This window comes from Ceratotherium simum, chromosome 6, assembly GCF_057802395.1.
Source record: "Ceratotherium simum simum isolate JZ-2026a chromosome 6, ASM5780239v1, whole genome shotgun sequence".
NCBI classification, from domain to species: domain Eukaryota; kingdom Metazoa; phylum Chordata; class Mammalia; order Perissodactyla; family Rhinocerotidae; genus Ceratotherium; species Ceratotherium simum.
Genome location: NC_141905.1, coordinates 68,821,121 through 68,842,306, shown reverse-complemented (window position 1 = coordinate 68,842,306; position 21,186 = coordinate 68,821,121). Strand labels below are relative to the sequence as shown.

At 38.0% G+C, this 21,186-nt stretch overlaps 1 long non-coding RNA gene across 1 annotated transcript; it reads left to right on the top strand.

The window, feature by feature from the left end:
* Positions 1-1,802: 1,802 nt before the first annotated feature.
* On the top strand, positions 1,803-13,731 carry LOC147916894 (uncharacterized). The gene is made up of 3 exons (XR_015552581.1): positions 1,803-2,132; positions 2,318-2,634; positions 13,571-13,731. It is a non-coding gene; the product is annotated as an uncharacterized LOC147916894 (long non-coding RNA).
* The last annotated feature ends 7,455 nt before the right edge of the window (positions 13,732-21,186 follow it).

Sequence of the window (21,186 nt, the reverse complement as noted above, 5' to 3'; positions counted from 1 at the left end):
TTCTGACACACATATCGTCTCTCTCCTTTTTATTGTAGTTATTGGTCTACTTGTATCGTTATGCTAGACTGCAAGTGCCTTGAAGGAGCAGGGGCTCTGTCTCAAATGTCTTTACATGCCTTGTAATGTCAGGCAGGCAGAACACCTTACACACACACACACACACACACACACACACAGAAATATATTAAAATAGCAGTAAAAACTTGCATTTCACTATGGATGCAATTACATATGAAAATTCAACACAAGTTTCTGTGGCCACTGAAATCAAATGATTGATGAAAATCAAACTGACACATCCAGGCTATTTTAAGCAAATATTCAGAAGCAAAGCTTCAGAAAGAGTCTAAAGTCACCTCTCCAGAAATTCTACCCACTTGAATCTAGAAGCTCTAGGAATTTTGGGTGAGTGATAAATCACAAAAGTATGCCACAATTCTGGGAACAAAAATTCTACAAGAACTGGGAACATTCGTAATAATTTGGCAAAGAGTAACCAAGTGTAGAGAAGATTACTTTTAAAAAAGTGAATCTAGGTTGGAACTACTGGATTTCTATCTGGAAGAAAATAAAATTGGGTTCACGCTTCATGGCAGAATATTTTCTAAATGGGTCAAAGATTTAAATGTTAAAAACAGTAATAAAGTCATAAAGCCAGAGAATTACTAGAAGAAACCATGGGAGAAGACACACACACACACACACACACACACTCTCACACACACATACACATATATTTCCTGTGTGTACACACATACACATGTAAAATCTTTTTTTATAAGTGGAATAGGCTTTTTAAACACCAATTTTATTTTGCATTTAATCAAAATCAAAAGACAAATGACAAACTAAAAAATAAATTGCAACTCATATCAGAGAGCGCTCATTTTCCTAATATTTAAAGAACCATACTAATCAATAAGAATAATACTGACAATCCAGTAAAAAATTGGGAAAAGATCTGAAGATAGTTAACAGAAAATGAATATAATAGCTTTTATATTTATGAAAAGTTGCCTAGTCTCACATGCAAGAAGAAAATGCAAGTTAAAATGACACTGAATACTACATTTCATATATCAAGTTGGCAGAATATAAAAAAGTCATACACACAATTTGACAATGGTCTGATGAAACAAACACTCATGTATTATAGGTAGAAGTTTTCAAAGGAGAAAAACTTGTAATGCTTATCAAAATGTTATATGCATTTACCTTTTGACCTAGCAATTTCATTTCTAGCACGTCAGCTTACAGACACTTTCCCATGTGTGTGAAATGACATAAGTACATGACTTCATCTTGTAGCACCATTTGTAACAGTAAATTATGGAAACAAACCAAATGTCTACCAGTAGGGGATTGGTTAAATCATGACAAATTCTTCAACAGAGTACACGTAATTCCAAAAAAGAATGAGAAAGCTCTCGATGACCTGATATGGAATGTTCTCTAAGATGTGGAGAATGACGTTGATGGTGCTCAGGGCAAGTTGCCCCAGGAAGCACCACTCTGGTATGCAGATTATTTCAAGCTGAAGACAATAAAGACTCAGAAAACTCAGGAAGAATATTTGAGTTTCCCCTCCCAAACTGCCTAAAGAATTTAAAACAAAAGATCTGTTTCAGGAAGGAGTTATTATCATGATGGCTATAATGATAATGTAAAATAGAGCCACATTCTCTATAGATGGCCCTGAAAGGAATTGTCAGACAAACATTTGCATTTCTATCTCCATATGAATTGTCTTCTTCCCCTCTGAAATCCCAGACCACTACCCACCCCCAGTACCTTCCTCGTCTTTAGCTACAATACTTAAGCAAGCAGCTTAGACAGAGGGACGAGCTGCTCATTTCTGAGTTTCTCCCATGTATACATGTTATTAAACTTGGTATTATTTTCTCCTGCTAACCTGTCTTGTTGATTGTTTGGCCAGCCATAAGAACCTTAAGGGAAAGGGCAGAGGGGGATTCTCCCTCTTCCCCAGACAACCTCCAAGATATATTGTAAACTGAATAATGCAAGATACAAACCAAGCCTTATTTGTTTAAAAATGAGTAAAAGGAAATACGCATTTACATTTTTTTCATTTCGCATAAGATAATTTTATAAGGAAACAAAAGAAAATGGTAATGTTGTTTGCCTCTGGGGAGGAGATGGGGTGGCTGGGTCACTGGGATTAGAAGGGATATTTTTACCAAACTGTATATACTTGTATACTTTTAGAAATTTGACCTGTGTGATTGAAATATCTATTTTAAAAAATACAAATAATTATGATTAAATATATCTTTTGTTTGCATCCCTCTTTTAGAACAATGCTTCGCTAAGTGGGACCTATAATGATGTCTCAGATGAGTCAGTCAAAATGCAAGAACAAAAGGATAGTGCTGATATTTCCAGCCAGCCCAGGAAGGGGAGTGTAGGGCTCACTCTCAGGAAATTGAAGGGTTCACTTCTGGGAACTTCTTCACTGCAGCTTGGAGACCTGAAGCCAGCTGGGACTAAATCCCTTCCCAGGAAGTATCCCCAAGGGAGCTCACATCTCATAACTGCCCTGGATTCCCCAGCTCCTTACAACCTGTGCTCCAACCTCAGGCACAGATGGTCAGCGTTTGGCTTAATCATCAGGTGAGCCATTTTTCTGATTCTGTCATGAATGAATAGAGTGTGTGGTAAAATGGAGATATTGTATCTGAGGTCTTAGAAAGTTAAGAAACCAGCATTCTTGCTTTTTGCTAGGTGTGGATTTGGAGAAATGCCCTTCAATGGTTTTCCCTGCTCTTAGAGAAGCTTCTTTGATAACCCCAGCAGCCTGGATTTGCTATCGTGGAGGGTCTGATGTGAATATGCACAAATCAGCAGGGCCCAGGGAAGCAGAGAAGATCAGCAGGAAGCTTGAAGAAAAAAAGAAAAAATTCTGCATCAACCACTAGGGCTAATTACATGGCCTCCGCAATCCCCAACCTTGTCTTTTAAAAATCCATAGCACATTTCTAAAACGGAGTAAATACAACAATGACAGTTAGCATACAATTTTAAAGATACTTTTTTTTTTTTTTTTTAAAAAGGCAGGAAGCTCTTTGGAATTCACCTGAATCAGCTTTAATTATGCATTGGGAGCCATCAAATAAGGAATCAGGAAGTGTATAGGTGTGTTGAGACACATTCCTATCGATGCACTTTCATAAGCTGTTTTGATTTAAATAGAGATCATGTTTTGAATCAAATTACAGCCTTGATCTTTGTTAATATAGAGCAAACAGAAATGGAGGGGTGTGGAGAATAACAGAAAGTGAAAGTACTTGTTTTCTGGCAAGGCCTTAAAAATACAAATAAAACATCCTTAGTCTTAATTGTGACAGCAAATTGACGAAATTCTGATCTCAAAGCTGTTGGGATGGTCCCTGCCTGCTCTCCTGCTGGGAGTTGTTTTCAAACTCATTAACTTCCATTTATCAGGATGGAGTTGCTTTCTCACAGGTATGGAAGCCCTAGAAGTTGCAAATGACTTGGTGTAGACATGTTATTGTGTTGGCAACTAAGTATATGGCTTCAGAGTCTCTCTATTATAAATCCTCCTGACTGAATTTGAAGCAGAGAACCATTTGAAAGGAATAATTTTACTCCCACCCTAACATTTTCAGAGTAGCGGCAACTATTTTGTCTCTTATTTAATCACAACCATCACACTACAGATCTCTATAGAGATTCTAGAGAGAGTTTGGGTTTGAAATCGGTACTTCAGAACATTCCAGGCATTTAGAGTGGTGACTGACAATGATTCGTTGCAACATTCAAAGCAGATAACAAAGCATATAATAGAAATAATTATAGCTAACATTTATTAAGTATTCAATATACGTTAAGCGCTGTGCACAGGGATTTACAAAGAATATTTTGTTAAATCATTCCTACTGCACTAAGAAATAAATGTTAAGTTTATCACTAACAAAATCTTTATTTTGATGAGAAGTGAAGCTCTCAAATCTCTAATCTGTCTCTTAAAAAATGTCTTCATCAAAAACACTGACAGGGCCGGCCCCATGGCTTAGTGGTTGGGTGCACGCGCTCCGCTGCTGGCAGCCCGAGTTCGGATCCCAGGTGCGCACCGATGCACCGCTTATCCGGCCATGCTGAGGCCACGTCCCACATACAGCAACTAGAAGGATGTGCAACTACGACATACAACTATCTACTGGGGCTTTGAGGGGAAAAAAAAAAAAAAAGGAGGAGGATTGGCAATAGATGTTAGCTCAGAGCCGGTCTTCCTCAGCAAAAAGAGGAGGATTAGCACGGATGTGAGCTCAGGGCTGATCTCCCTCACCAAAAAAAAAAAAAAAAAGAAACACTGACAAATCCCTCCATAGGACTTCCCCCAGGCAATTGCCAGAAATAACTGACCCAAAACACTTCCTCCGTAGGCTAAAAAAGTCAAAAAGCACTAGTTTGCTCCATGAGGGACCACTCTCCATATGCCTGCCTACCTGCCTGCCTCTTAGAAGTTTATGCCTGACATTGGTTATAGGGAGCATACCTGATCATTGAGCTCCTAATCGGTGGGAGGAGGGTGGTGGGTGAAGAAATGTTTTCTGGATTCTTAGGACAAGGTGGCTATTGTCTGCTATGTCCCAGGTCCTTTACAAATGGCTGACCTGTCCATAAACTGCACTACAATAACCAATAAGAGACAGATCCATATGTAAAATCTATTTCCAGGTAGGGACACTCTATTACTCGCCAACATCACTGTGATCTTCTCTCCGTGCTTTCTGACTTGCAGCTCATATCCCAGAGTTTGGCCCATTGAGTTCTGATGACTCTGGTGGGCTTACTTCCACAGATCTCAGCTCATGCTGCTCCCCTGTTGCTGAGATCTTTCATATTCTCAAGAATATGGCAGGCTGAGCCCATGATCCTACCTTCCTTATCCTAAATCCCATTCAATAAAAGATAAAAGAAAATATTTTTCAGAAAAATTTCAACAACAGTGCTGTGAAATATAATAATTGCCACTAGTGGGCTGAAAATGGAAGAATTTCTGGAAATTAGCAATCAGATAAAATCAGATTTAGTCCCAACCCTCTTGCCCCACCACACCAAACAAGGGAAACATGCAAAAGAGAACTGTTCTGGAAGTGATCAGACCATCAGGAATCACCAAACATCAAATCAGGAAATAGAAGAATCAGGAAAGAGAAGCACCAACAACATCAAACAGAAAAATTATTCCCCAGGGAAACAAAGTCAATAGAATCAATGGAAGAACTCTATAGATAACACAATAATAGTCTCAGAAAATATTTAAGAGGCTATTAATTACATAATTTAAAACCAAGTAGAAATCTTGATATCTATAGTTTGATTGCCAAAAATAATAAGTGAAGAAATTAGTGGAGAGAACACATAAGATTGGAAAGAAATAAGCCAAAGCCTGTGGTAAGGTTGAAATTAATTTGAAAAACACATGAAAAATACCACACAGGTGCCTGGATTGTCTATATATTGGACTTAGGTTTGCCTGGCAGCCAAAGTGAAGAAGGAAATAAGAGCTATAATTACAAAATAAAGACAAATACATGTTCAGGAGAAACAGAAGCAAGGCTCATAGTGAAATTGGAGAGAAGTTTCTTTAATAGATTTTCATAAAGCAAATATGTTCATTAATATTCCTACAGTACATACAACTATTTTCACAGGACTCAAGGTCATACCATTCCTCAATATCAAACATTACTGTGTTTTTCTATTTAGGTATAACATATATAAATTTCATGAAGTGCACTAATCTTAAGTGTGCAGTTCAATGAACTTTTGCATATGTAAATATTGAATTATTTTCATTCAGATCAGGATACAGAACATTTCCAGCACCTCAGAAGCTTCCTTGTGTCTTTTCTCAGTCAGTAACTTCCACTGCAATAGCCACTATACTGACTTCAATCATCAATTGGTTTTACCTTTTCTTGATCTTCAAATAAACGAAAACACATGGTATGTTCCCTTTGTGTATGGCTTCTATCATGCAATATAATATCTGCAAGTTTTTATTCATGTTGTTGTTTGTATCAATCGTTCATTCTTTTTATTACTTTTGTATAAATATTCCTCAGCCACTGATCAGCAGGAGGGGAGGAGGCTTGATTTCATATAAAGAAACTAACCAGATTGAGTTCTGGGCCCTACTGTGTCCAACCCAATGTACCACTGGCATTCTAATCCATTGTGTCTGAAGATATGGCCACTTAGGTCAAAGTTCAGGCAGGTCTTCTTTTTTGTGAAGATCTAACAAGGAAATAGCAGCAGGAGCCTAGGAAGCAGAGCACACTAATTCAAGTGGGCAGAAGGACCATGGTTCCAGGTAATCAGTCCACTTATAACAAGGTGCCACCTGGTAGCTGTTGAGCACAAGAACAGTGTTCATCTCTGTAGGAGAAAGAGATGTCAACAGCAGGGCAGAATGTCAAGGATCCATCCAAGGAGGTCAATTCAGGGTCTTGCTCTGGTATCAACAGGTAACCTTGCTTCAGGGCAGGGAAGCCAAAGGCAAAGGCCCGCTTGTAAAGACTAAATCATCATGACAGGAAGCTGGAGTTGAGAGGGACACTTGGGTGTCTAGAATCTAGATTCTGGACTGCAATACAGGCCCAATTGATGACAAGTCTAAAGTCGTGATATGCATTCCACGCCCTATAACCTGGTGGGCTAAAACTGCTGAAACAAAGTACTCTCCAGGGCAGAACTGAGTGAGGAGTAAGCTGAGCAGATCCTGGGGCTAGTAAGTCTCAGTTATTCCAGCTAAGAGAGGCTTGGGCATGTAGGTGCTGGGACAATGTTTTGCTTGACTAAATGCTTTTAGATGATAGAGGAATATTATCAACCAAGCTACCCCCACCCTCAGCCCATAATTATTGGGTGCTTACACTGTCTCAGACACATGAATTTTCTGATTTGATCTCTACCACTCAACGTCATATGCTGTATGTGCTGTTGTTACTAAGATGAGGAAACTGAGGCTCGGAGAAGATAGGTGGGTCTAGGTGACACACTAGGAAGTGACAAGAAATGCTCTAGTGTTTAAAGCCAAGTAGCTTGACTCCAGAATGTGCACACCTGACTGCTATGCATACTGTCCCCCTTTATTTGTGGGACACCCTTGGGGGACACTAAGCAAAGAACTGCCCCCTCTTCTGGTGTTAAAGAGCCACCTCTGTAACAAGAGTGTTTTTGAAATATAATTCATATGCCATACAACTCATCTATTTAAAGTGTACAATTCAATAGTTTTTAGTATATTGAGATAGTAGAAGCAGCACCACAGTCAATTTTAGAACATTTTCATCATCGCCAAAAGAAACCTATATCCTTTAGTTATCCCCTTTTTATCCTCTGCTCCCCACCTCCCCCCTTCCCCTCCCTAAGCAACTACTAGTTAATTTTCTGTGTCTATATATTTGCCTGTTCTGGACTTTCATATGAATGGAAGCATATAATATGTAGACTTTTATGACTGGCTTTTTTCACTTAGCATAATGTTTTCAAGGCTCATCCAAGTTGTAGCATCCATCACTACTTTACTCCTTTTTATGACTGAATACTATCCCACTTTGTGGGTATACCACATTTTGTTTATCTATTTGTCCATTGATGGACATTTGGGTTGTTTCCACATTTTGACTATCATGAATAATGCTGCTATAAATAACCACGTACAAGTTGTTGTGTGGATCTATGTTTTCATTTCTCTTGGATTTATAACTAGGCGTAGAATTGCTGGTAACTCTACGTTCAATCCTTTGAGAAACTGCCAGACTGTTTTCCACAGCAGCTGCACCATTTTACTTACCCAACAGCAGTGTGCGAGGATTTCTCCACTCGCTAACACTTGTTATTACCTTTTTGATCCTAGCCATCCTAGTGGGTGTGAAGTGGTATCTCATTGTGGTTTTGATTTGCATTTCCCAGGTGACCAATGATGATGAGTGTCTTTTCAGGTGCTTATCGGCCATTTGGAGAAATATCTATTCAGATCCTTTGCCCACTTTAAAATTGAGTTTTCTTTCTCTTTATTATTGAGTTGTATATTCTAGATACAAGTTCCTGATCAGATATACATTTTGAAAATATTTCCTCCCATTCTGTGGGTTGTTTTTTTCACTTTCTTGATGATGTCCCTTGTAGCACAAGGTTTCAATTTTGATAAAGTCCAATTTATTTATTTTTTCTTTTGTGGCTTATGATTTTGATGTCATACTTAAAAATCTTTTGCCAAACCCAAGCTTTTGAAGATTTACCCCTATGTTTTCTTCTAAGAGTTTTAGCTACTACATTTAGATCATTGATCCATTTTGAGTAACTATCTGTGTATGGGACATTTGTTGTTCCTGAGTTCTAAAGGAGTCCCTATGCTTTTATAAATACTGGATGCTATATTTTCTTTTGAACACTGAAGCAGTGGATAAGGTGCTGATTCCTCAGGTATTGGAGTTCAGTTAGGATCTCGAGAAAAACCAGATAATATTACATGATAGTATCTATCACATAAGATTATTTTCTCTTCATCTTGTTGTAGCAGAGAGTGAGTGGTAAGGAGAGAGAATATCAACCACTTTGAAATCATCAGCAGTTAATTTAAAATCTATCTGTCTATCTTTCACACTGTCATTTTTGTTTATTTTGAAATACAGTAGCAATCACTTCACTACTGAATTTGGCATAATGGGTATGTACGATATGATGAACAGCTATAATTGTTTATTCGATGTACAGTCCAAGTTATGAGAACATTTTAAAATTTTATTATGAGATTTTGTTTATTATTTTTCAAACAAGTCAGAGTTTGATTAATTATTTAGAGCTTGATAACCAATCCAGCACACCATGCACCTAAACTGAATTTGATTCAAATAAATACATTTCTTTGACAAATGACTTCTACCTGCATGATTTATCAACTTAATGTGGAATAGCTCTACAATAGCAAGGTGCTAGTCTTGTTTCACTCTTTTTTTTAGATTTTACACTGTAAGCTGAGAGGATGGATGGGAGTATATTTCACTGCCAAGAGGAGGTTAAGAAAAGAAAATTGGTTTGTTATAAGTCAATAGTATGTGATTTAAAAAACTGAATAAAAAAAATAAAAGTCAATAAAGACAAAAAAATTTTACTTAAACCTATAATTGTGGAAATTAACTCTGTCCAGTGAAGAACTGAAAGGAAGTCTTTAGATTTAACTGAGCTCATGAAACTATAAACCACAAAAGAACTTCTTGCATCATAAACTCATTCCCAAGGAGCCAGAGTCAGCTTAGAGGGTAAGGGCATCTCTACGGATTAACTAATTTCAGCGGGGTTTGGAAAATAGGAAATATTATCATTGGAAAGTATGCTGAGTATCTGAAAACCACAAACAAGTGAAATTTAAGTGGTAAAATGTAAGTCCAGTGTTGGACTGGATATAGGGGGTAAGGGAGAGATAGGGGTCAAGGATGACATCTGGGTTTCTAGTTTGTCAACTGGATTGTGGTGCCATTCTTCAAGATATGGAAGAGGACCTGTTTGGGGGGAAATGACCATGATTTTACTTCTCTGCCTTAATGGATTTGATAAGCATTTTAAACATTTAAGTAGAAATACTTGGCAGAGGGATACTGGAATCTGGAACTTGGAAGAAGGTTTTGGGCTGGGAATATAAATCTAGGAGTCTCATAGAGATAAAATTACCTGCAGAAAAATAGAGACTGAAAAGAGGGTTTAGGGTTAGCCCTGGAAAACTCCAATCTTTAAAAGTCAGTTAGGAACGGAAGAGCTGGAAAAGACTTAGAAGGAGCAGCCAGCAAGGTAGAAGAAAAACCAAGAGAGAGTGGGAGAACAGAAGCCAAGGGAGATGAGAGTTTTAAGAAAGAGGGAGTTCTCAATAGTGTCAAATGTTGCAGAGAAGTCAAGTAAACTGAGGACCTAGAAGTGCCCACTAGATGTAAAGAGAAGGTCATCGATGATCTTAGTAAGAGCAATTTTGGTGAATCAGAACACGTCAGAGCCATATTAGAGTAAACTGAGTAATGAATGTTAGGTGAAGAAGTGGAGATAGTGGGATGTCTAGTTTGCCTAAGTGGATGGCAATGCCGTTACCCAAGATGGGGAAGAGGTACAGGTTGGGTCCTCTTTTGAGATAGTTTGAAGAAAAGAAGACACAGCAGTAGCTGGGGAGAATATGTGATTCAAATAGCTTCAAATTTTATTTGTTTTAAAAATAGAAGTGATTTTAGCATGTTCAATTCGATTTTAGCATTCCCTCTTGGGGAGAGGGAGAGAGGTTAAAGATATGGAAGAGGGGATACTTAATAGCTTAAGGTTTTAACAAGGCAAGAGGTGATGGGATTCAGATCGCAGGTGAGGAGAATGAATATTTCACAAAAGGAAAACAGTTTTTTTCATATATTCTTTTTAGTTTTGTGTCATATATGTATGTTACTCAAAATATAATAAAAATTAATATTAAAATATAAAATAATGATAAAGCTCATCTCAATTTGTATAATGACAATGAGTAAAAAGAGAATCCTTCAGGGTAAAGGTGATCAAAGGAAGAAATATGTAAAGTGATGGTTCTTAAACTATGGGAGCTATGGGGCAATTTGCCTCTCTGACGAGGTAGAACAGATGGGTCTCGCCTTCCAAGGTCCGGAGATTCTAAAACTACCAGATGATGGCTGAGCAAGATGCATTACCTTATGTAGAAAATTTTTTATCTGGTTCTAGAAGAATTGGAGAGTAGAACTCCTGGAAACTTGCAGTGCAGTGGGTTAAAAGGGTGGGCATTGTTGTCCTATAGACCTGGGTGTTTAATTAAAACATCTGAATTTGATCTAAAATAATACCATGCTGGTTCAGAATTGTTGCTGTATGGATTCCCTTCCCTGAGATGTGGACCAGACTTATTGACTCAATTCTAACTAATAAAATGTGGCAAAAGTGATGGGATATCACTTCTTACATTTAGTCACAAAAACACTGTGACTTCTCTTTTGCTTGATAACTCCCTGCCTCCTCCTCCCGTTTCTCTCTCTCTCTCTGTCTCTGTTTCTCTCTCTGTGCTTGATCTGGGGAAGCCAGCTGCCATGCTGTGAGTAGTCCTATGGAAAGGTCCATGTGGAAAGGATCTGACGTCTCTGGCATCAACCAGCAAGGACCTGAGGCCTGCCAGTAGCCGTGGAGACAATCTTGGAAGAGGACTGAGCCTTCCCTGATTAAACCTTGAGCCTTGAGGTGACTGCAGCCCTGGCTGACATGTGGATTGTTTGTGAGGGACCTTGAACAGGAGGCCCCCAGATTCTTGACCCACAGAAAATGAGATAATAAATAATTGTTGTTTTAAAATGACAAGTTTTAGAGTAACTTGTCATGCAGCAATAGAAAAGTAATATATTTAAGAAACTGTTGACTAAGGAGTAATTGAATGAATAAGGACTTGTTAATGCTGGGGTAATGCAGACAAGCCTATCATTGTCAAATGATAGCCACGAGACATCACACACTGGCTTTTTTGGTGCTGTTCTAGGACCAATGTAAGTGATTATAGATAAGGACATTACAAGTGTCACAAGCAAGCTTAACAAGCTGGATACTTGTTAGAGCACAGATTTTTATTGTTGTACTAGTCACATTATAATTATTTATACATCTGTGACTCCTTCCCTACTTCCCCTTAAGAAAGAATGCATTCTTCCTGAGGTTTCATCTTTTTTACCCAAAGTGCTTCCTTGGATGGTTATTCACACCCACAGCATTCCCAGGAGAAGATAGCTGTGTGGTCTGGTGGGGAAAGCATTAAGCAGAATAAATGGATTTTTTTCGGGGTGGAAAACAGCATCACAACAAATGTAGTATCAATTGCTTCCACTTATTGAATAATTTACTAAGTACCAGGCACTGTTCTAAGTGTTTAGCTACATTGGCTCATTTAATCCCCAAAACAAATCTGAGAGGTAGCTATTATTACCCCCATTGTATGGTTCAGGAAGGTGAAGTCGTTTCTCTCAAGATGTTGTGAGTGACCTGCAGATCTGAGTGTCAATGCGTTATCAAACACATTCTTGTGTCTGAATTAATCTAGTGTAATTAATGTTAGGAGGCATGGAAGGAGGTACCAGAAATACCTTAATAGGGGCATTGTCAATTGACACAACAGGGTCAACAATGATCAGTAGTTGAGAACTGACCTGTGAGAGAGGCCATCAGACCTCCCACCACTCACCCCTACCCTGCAACTTGCAATATTTGGCTTCTATGGTGCCTAGTGGAGATGGCACTAATCAAAATATCTCACAGAGAAACATCTCAGGACCTCGTGGTGGGGCCTGCAGATTCTGCTGAAGAAGGACCAAGTGAAAGAGAGTGAGCTCTCTCTTCCAGGTGGCAGAGGGCCCACTGGACCATTAGACAGGCACTAAAGTGAGTGGCTCTACACCCAACACCCTTACGCTCACCACAGAGGAGGGGGCTCAGCTGTTAATTTCATTTTGGGGACCAAGAATGCATCCATTTACATGGTCAAGGAGGGGAATCAAAAGTCAGACAGCTGGATGTGACTTTCTCTAGGCTGTCACAGAAAGTGGGAGTCTCTGAACCCCACCTGGAGAGCACGAGCTTGGGGAGGAGCCTTATCCTCTGAATGGCCAATAGACTGGGACAATAGTTTAAAGCTATTGTCAGTGAGTGAATTTCATTACTGCTAGTCACTGTGACATGGCTGGGCTGCCTTTCCTGACAAAATGAACTTAGGGTCAAATTCAAATATCTGAAGTCTTGGGAAATGTCCTATATGGTCTGTCCCTCTCCGCAGTCTACCTTTTCAGCCTCATTTTCTGCCTGTTAAACTGGCCTTACACAATGACAAGGAGATGCCAGGTCACAATAGATTTCTTGAGGGCAGAATGCTGGTACAGTGGGTACTAGAATCAAGTCCCAAATGGTTTTTACTCTCCTGAGAAATTTCCACAACAGGAGAGAAAACTCAAGCCAAGACTGGGAATAAAGAGATTTAAATTCTAAGAAAGAAGGCATAAAGCAGGTCTTAATAACACGAGCAAAGCAGATAGGAAACTAGGATAAATATAACGAAGATCAGATCTGGATGGCCAATGGCGAGGTCACTGTACCAGGGGATTGAAAAACAGTTTGAGGACTCAGTTCTTAAGACAACAGCATCCCACTCAGCATTCTTCCACACCTTTGTTTATGCAAGTCAGCACATCTGGGTTGTTTTTCCCTTCTACTTCCTCTTTCAGGGGTCACCTAAAGTTCTATTTCCTTCATAAAGCCTTCTCAAATTACAACAGACTTTGTTAATCTTGCCTCTTCCAAATGGATTCTAAGCGTTTTGAGGGCAGGGTTTATGTGTAGCAAAGACATTTCATTCCCCACCCTGGGAACACAGAAGGATTACATTCTCAGTCCCCTTGCTGCTCATTGGGGCCACGTGACCAGGTTTGGCAAATGCAATATAAGTAAAAACTCTTATACAAAATTTTCCATGTCTGATATCCTACTTCTTTCTTTTTCATAGTGACCTTAAAAGTCACCTGTTGAAGATTTCAGTGTCAAGATGAAAAGACCTTCAATTCCTGAGTCACTGATTAGAGAAGAGCTGTCCAGGAGAACTTTCCAACCAGCAACATCACTTAGGACTTCATATGAATAAGAAATAAACTTGTATTGTGTTAGACCACTGAGATTTTGGAATTTTTGTTACAATAGCTGGTATTGATTACCCCCAAATTGTATGTATTCTATTAATTTATTAAATAGATTAATATATGGAAAGAACTTAGAACAAACAAATTTTGGCATATTATATATGCTCGATAAATATTATTATCATTATTCCTGTTTGTATCAGTTAGCTATTGCTGTGCAAAACCATTCCAAAGCTAAGTGGTGTAAAATGACAGTCATGCACTTTGTTCATGATTCTAAGGCTAGGCAATTTAGGCTGGAGTCAACTGGGTGGTTCTTTAGGTCTTGGCCACGATCAATCATACGTCTGCAGTCAGCTGTGGCTCGCCTTCTAGGATGCCTTGTTCTTCTCTGTGACATATCTCATCTTCCAGCATGATAGTCTGGGCTTGTCTCATGGCAAATGCAGGAGAGTAAGGGAGAGAGTGAAAGAGGCACAGTTTCTTCAGACTTGGACTTAACACTGGCATAGTGTTATTTCTGCCACATTCTACTGGCCAAAGTAGTCACAAGGGCATCCCAGACCCAATTTCTTGAAGGGAGATGCTGAAAAGTCACATTGCAAACAGATAAAGGAAGGGTAGAATATTGAAGCCAGTTTTTGCAATCAGTTTACTACATCATTGTTGTTTCTGTATTGTGACTATTCATTCAACTCGTATTCATTGTCCTCTATGGGCCAGGTGGTCTTCTAAGTCTCGGAGAAAAGAAATCAGTAAATTGTCACTATTTTTGTCCTTGAGGGGCTTACAGTCTATTAGTGATAATAATTATAATATTTATTGACTAACTACCTACTGCCAGGCACTATGCTAAGTACTTCATGTGTATTAACTTTTTAAATATTCATAACAGAATTATATTATCTCCATTTCACCATTAATGAAACTGAGACACAGAGAAGTTATATCACATGCCCAAGGTCACACAGCTATAAGTAGCAGCTAGATTTAATCCTAGGCAAACTTAACTCAAGTGCTTATGCACTTATCCACTACACTGCACTGCCTAACAGAACTCTAAGAATTGACAGAATCAGGCACCAGGTGTAACGGCAAGATTTCACAGAAGAGGTGATACTGAGACAAAGTTTGACAGAAGAGTGGAAGTTTACCAGGCAAAGCACAGTAGATACCTATGATATTTGCCAATTAATGCATCAGTAGAATTATAGATTAATTAATGAAGTTACCTTCAGCAAGCATGTGGCTCTGGTTCCTGATGACTCTTGGTTATAAGCGGCATAGATCCAACTCAAGCTAAATTAAGGAACACACAGGAAGTGGGCATTATTTGTTGGCTCACAGTTATGGCAGGATCCACAGACTTTAACAATGTAATGGACAAAAGCTCTCTGTCTCTGCTTTGTTTTCGTCTGTGATGGCTTTACTCTTAGCCAGGTTCTTGCCACATTTGTAAAAAACTGGCCCAGGTACCCCAGGAGCTCATCTTATGAGAGTAGCTACCCCGTAGAGAGATCATTGTGGCAGAAGCAATGGTAGGCAATCCCCACATCATTTCCTTTTCCTGGGCACCCAGGAAGGTTGCATTTCCCAGCCTCTCTTGTAGTTGGGTTAAGGTCAAATGGCTGAGTTCTGGCCAAGAAAAGATGGGTAGGAGAGACTTAAGACACTTCAACACCTGGCCCTTGTAAACAATTCTCCGTATCTTTTAACTCTCTCTCTTCTCTTTGTCATATTGCCTTAGAGGGCCCATGTTTCCGTGGGAGAAGCTAGAACATAGTGGAGGGCTGCCCAATTTGAATTGAACATTTCGTGAACAAGAAATAAAACTTTGTTATCTTAAACCACTGTGATACGTCAGGTTTTATTTGTTCTTGCAGCATGATCTAGCTATCTAGACTATCCAGATTAATACAAACGCTGCTTCTCCAATTTCCACTCTCAGTCTACTCATTTGGTTCTTGCATCCATCTTTAGAAAAGCTTCAGCAAAGCTAATCAAATGGAGGAAGAGTCATTTCTTATATGATGTGAAATGGGAAAAAACAAAAATTGTGCTGCATTTTCCCATGACCATTACTGATCTTTTGGGAGATAAATTACTATATATCATGGCCAATTTCCTGGATCATTAATATAACACATGCTCACGTGTCCACCAAGAGCTGCAAGAATAATCTTTCTGAAAATAGGAATTTGGTCACTTTTTCCAATACAGTTTCACTGGAAATGTTTTAGTCTGGTAACCGAATACTTTATCAGCCTGCAAATTTCCCTCTTATTCACATCCTTTTCACGTCTGAGAATTTATGCTACTCAATTTAGTGTATTTGTTCAAATATAAAAGGGCTTTATGTAAACTCCTTATTTTTCACTACCACTGTAATCTGGCTTTGTTTTTATTAAATATTAATACATTTATCTTGGGGAAAAATTTAATTGTTTTCTTTGTAAATCCTGCAGAATTGGAAAGTTAAACTCCAGAGATTATGATTAGTATTGTATTTGGGCAACATCACCTACATTAATCCCTTCCTGGGACCAATTTTTATTACAGAAAATCTTTCTTGCACTGAGGAAGTAGGACAGGGAATCTCAGCATACTGAGATCATAGGAAAACCCATTCACTCTCCATACCAGAGTTTTTATGTCTTTAACAACATAGGTTTTCTCTGCTTATGAATTTCAGATCTCTCTGGAACATTCTCCTTTCACAATTGGACAAAATCTAAAGGCAGCCTCTGTCAAGATTATTGTTTTTTTGACAATTACGTATTTTTACAATTCAAATGCAATGGCATGGACACTTTATTAGTGCTGTAAAGAATAAAAAAAGAAGTACATGAGACACAAAAAAGCAGATGTGCAGAATTAAATGAGCAGATTAGTAATGTGGGGAATAAACTAGTATTGAAAATATCAAATCCACAGGAACTTGAAAGAGGAATATAATGGACGCCTGTACAGCCCTTACATAGATTTGCTACCCTTAACAGCTTGCTATTATAGCTCTATTTCTCTCTCTCCCCGTATGTGTGTCTGTATACCTACACACATGTACCTGTGTGCATATATATAAACTCATACATCTCCTTTTCCAAATCTTCTGAAAGTATCATGAAGACATCTAGGCATTTCTCCACTAAATACTTCAGTATGCATAACCCAAGAACAAGAACATTTTTTTCCCTACACACGAAATGGCAATACCATTGCCACACCTAGGAAAATCAACATTGACTCAATAACATCATCCTACATGCAGTCCATACACAAATTTTCAATAGTGTCTTCAAAATGTCCTTTATTGCTTTATTTTTAAAATAAGGATCCTATTAAGATATATACATAGCATTTGCTATTGAGTCTCTCTAGTCTCCCATAACCTAGATCTTTCCTCTCAACTCTCTTTTTTTTTCATGATATTGCACCCTTTGACAATTCCTGGCCACACGTCCTGTATGACATTCCACCTTCTGGATTTGTCTGACTGTTTAGATCTTGGTTAAATTTAGATCACATGTTTCTGGTGAGAATCTCACAAAGGTGATGTGTATCTCATACCACTCATATCAGAAGACACAGAATGGCAAGCTTGACCACTTGGTTAAGGTGGTGACTGTCAGATCACTCCATTTTACAATTTTACCTCTGTAATTAGTAACCTGTAGGGTGATACTTTGAGATAACATCAATGTGTTTCCCAGTGTCCTTCATTCAATGGTTTTTATATTTACTGATGATTTTTGCTTGAATCACTATTATAACAGGGATTATAGAATGTTGATTTTCTAATTCCATCTTTCATTCTACTTTTATTATCTGACATTCTTTTATAAAGAAGAGTTTTTCTTTATCTTTTCTTTCTCTGCATTATATATATTTATGTAGTATTCATTTTTAATATCACTGTGGATTCATGAATTATTTAAATACAGTTTTTCCTATACAGTATGATTTTATTTTTGTTGCTCAAATCATTTCAGATCTGGCCAGTGGGCACCCCTTCACAAATCCTGCATTTATTTGACATGAACACATTAATATTTGAGCACTTATTTGCTTCCTGGTCCAACAAAACATTCAATGCTTATAGTATGCTCCCTGCTCCAACCACGGACTCAGCTATATCTCCAAAGAGATTTTTAAAAAAACAAAATCCAAAAAACACAAAAGCTTTGTTGAGATATAACTCCTATATTATATAATTTACCCATTTTATGTCTACAATTCAATTATTTTGGTATATTTACAGGATTGTGCAACCAGCACCACAGTCTAATTCTAGAATATTTTTGTTCTCCCCAAAAGAACCCTGTAGCCATCAACAATACTCCCCATTACACCTCAGTCCCTATTCCCCCTCAGCTCTAGGCAATCACTAATCTACTTTCTCTCTCTATAGATTTAGCCTATTGTGGACACTTCATGTAAATGGAATGATACAATATGTTGTCTTTTGTGACTGGTGTCTTTCACTTAGCATAATGTTTTCAGGGTTCATCTATGTTGTATCATATATCAATACTTCATTCTTTTATTGTTGAATACTATCCATTGTACGGATATACTAGATTTTGCTTACCCATTTATCAGTTTACAGACATTTTATTCTCTCAACATGGTGTGTTAAATTAATTGATTTTCAGATGTTAAACCAACCTTGCTCTGTTGTTAGGTGCATGTATGACAATGAGTGCCTAAGGCATCTCAGTTTTTCCTCTGTGATTGCCTTTCCTGTGGAAGGAAGGAGCTCCTTCAACCTTTCATCCCCTGTCCCCACTCCCTATACACAATGCACACTGCTCAGAATTCAGTGCAATCAGCATATTCCTTTCTCTACCACCTGGTGATGTCTCTCTTTTCACCACCTAGACATTCCAGCAAACATCCCTACACACGATTCTCTCCATATCACCAAGTTTCAAGTGGCTTTTCTTCTGATAGAGGGGGAGAAAATGCCATACTCTGAGAAGCACAAGTCTACTTGCTCTTTAACTAATAGGCAAGGTCTTCATTGTTATTTTTGAATTCTGTTCTCATTTGACTTGAAAAACATTTCAGGCTCACAATGGATAAGTTCTATTTAGAAACAATATTTAGCTGTAATTCAAACATTTTATTTATCAGATCTCTCTTTTCATTCTCATATCTCTTGTTCTTTACCACAAAAGAAACCCCTGCCTTCCACCAGAGGCAGCTTCCTCTAAAGAAACAATTAATTTTGCTTCTTAAGAGCCAACTCAATGAATGCCATGTTTACACAACATGGTTCATCTAAACATACCAGCTCATGATATTTTAAGATTCTCACTTCTCTTAGAGCTGGCTATACCCACTAGAATGAACTAAGGGCGGCACCAGACAAACTTAATCCTACATTTTGGCAGTGTGATATAAATTCCTGAGAGAAGGGACTGCACTGATTTATAAAGATCTTTAAGAACTAGAAGTTTGGGTGAAGCTAACAGGAGATGGAGCTGGGAACTTAAGGTTCTATTATACTTTCATTGCTAACCCTCACTAGTTGTTTGTTTAAATTAAAGTCTTTTTACTTTGTGGTAATCTGAGAAAACAGTGAATGATAATGTGTCTGGGTTGTCCTGTTATCTGACATGATCCAACAAATTACTAGCATAGGCTAGTAATTACACTTACATTTCTGAGGATAAGTAGGAAGAGAGATTCTGAATCAAAAATTTACTATAGTGTTTGCTGGCTGTGAAAAGTAGCTTCTCTGTCTGTTGCCTTAAAATATGGTATAATTCTTTCACTATGATTATAGGCTGTGTGAGTTTTCGCAAGCCATTTACACCATTAAACACCAGTTACCTCATCTATAGAAATAGGATAATAATACAATTCAATTAAAAGATTAATTAAACCTGACAGATATCATACATGTCAGTTAAAATTATTATTATTATAATCAATATATGACTAGTTATTGGGCATCCACTTCACGTCTAAGGTTAAGCCCACAGGTTAAGCCCATTGGTGATTATCAAAGAAGGAAGAAACATGGCTCCAACTTTCAAGGAGTTAAACCCTTTGTGAAGGAGCAAAGACTAATTGTTAAGAGAACACTATGATACCAGGTATATTAAAGCCTAGAACTCTCTGGAGGTACTGTAGGAGTTGAGAGAAGGCATGGCTCAGAGTGAGTTGAAGTAGAGAGAGTGGAGGATGGAGACCTCTATGGACCTCCCATGAAACGTAAGGCTCTAAAACTCTTAATCTTTTTCATGCATTTATAGAAGTAAGTTATATTATATACAGCAGAGAAGATAGAGCTGGGGTTACTGCCAAGACAAGAGAGAAGAAGATATTTAACATGAGCTGGTAATCTTTCCACTGTTGCCTCACTGACAGTACTGCCCAGTGTCTTTGCAAGCTCAGTCCCTTCCTAGTTTGCTATGAAATTTACAGGTAACACCAAATTTTAGAATAATAGTAGTGGATGGTCTATGGTGAAAGCATTAAGGGAAGCTGCTATTGTAGATTCTCATCATATATATTGAAAAAAAAATCTATTGCCACTCTATTAGAGCTATTTTAGTGTTCTAAGCATATCATTTGCACGTTGATTGTAAACCATCAATAAGAGACTTCCAGAAAGATTTTCCTCAGCAGGAAGAAAACAGGTAAGAGTATATTTGTAATTATGGAAACATGCACCCTACATTTTTCACACTCAAGACATGTATGCTTTCAGATCATGTAGTAAGGGGTTATGCCCATGTAGTGGGCATAATCATCTACTTCTTATTAATAATCACTATTTTTATAAGAAAGATAGATGAAACAAACTTATCTGGAGGCTATCCTTTTAAATAGTTAGATTAAAAGCAGTTATGAAATTACCTTTGCAGTCTGGATGCAATTGAAGCTAATTTGGCCAGGTTTTTTCTATCATAATAAGACCTTAGAAGTGAATGCAGGGGAATAATAGGTCCCATTACAGACAGGTCACCTGAACCAGTCCTAAAGAAAACGTGTAATTGTTCTCTAGAATAATGTCTACAGCACTTTGTTCAGACCAATCTGAAATGAATACTTAGGAAAATGCACAGAACTGCCTCTTAGTTTTAGCTTGAAAACCTGTTTTATAATGGTTGTAATGACTAGCCTTCCAGCCCATTAATCTTCTATTAAGATGGAAAAGAAAGCAGTATTTTGGGATTACCATGCACAGAGGAGAGTTGGCTCATTGGTCCTAGTTGATAGCAAGATGGTAGCCGAGGTTGTACAAACTCTTTGGAGCCTCTATTTAACGAAGTGTGGTACAATAAGCATTATTCTAAAAGGGGGACTGGAAACATAAATTGGATCCAGTTTATGGACTGGACAATGAGTTCTATGGACAGTTTTATGGGTGATGAAGGTATCCTGGAGTTGCAAATGTATGTATCTCTTCTTGAGTCTTACTTGTGGAGAAGACCACTAATCTTTGAGCAGGAAATGAAATTGTATTTGTTGTATT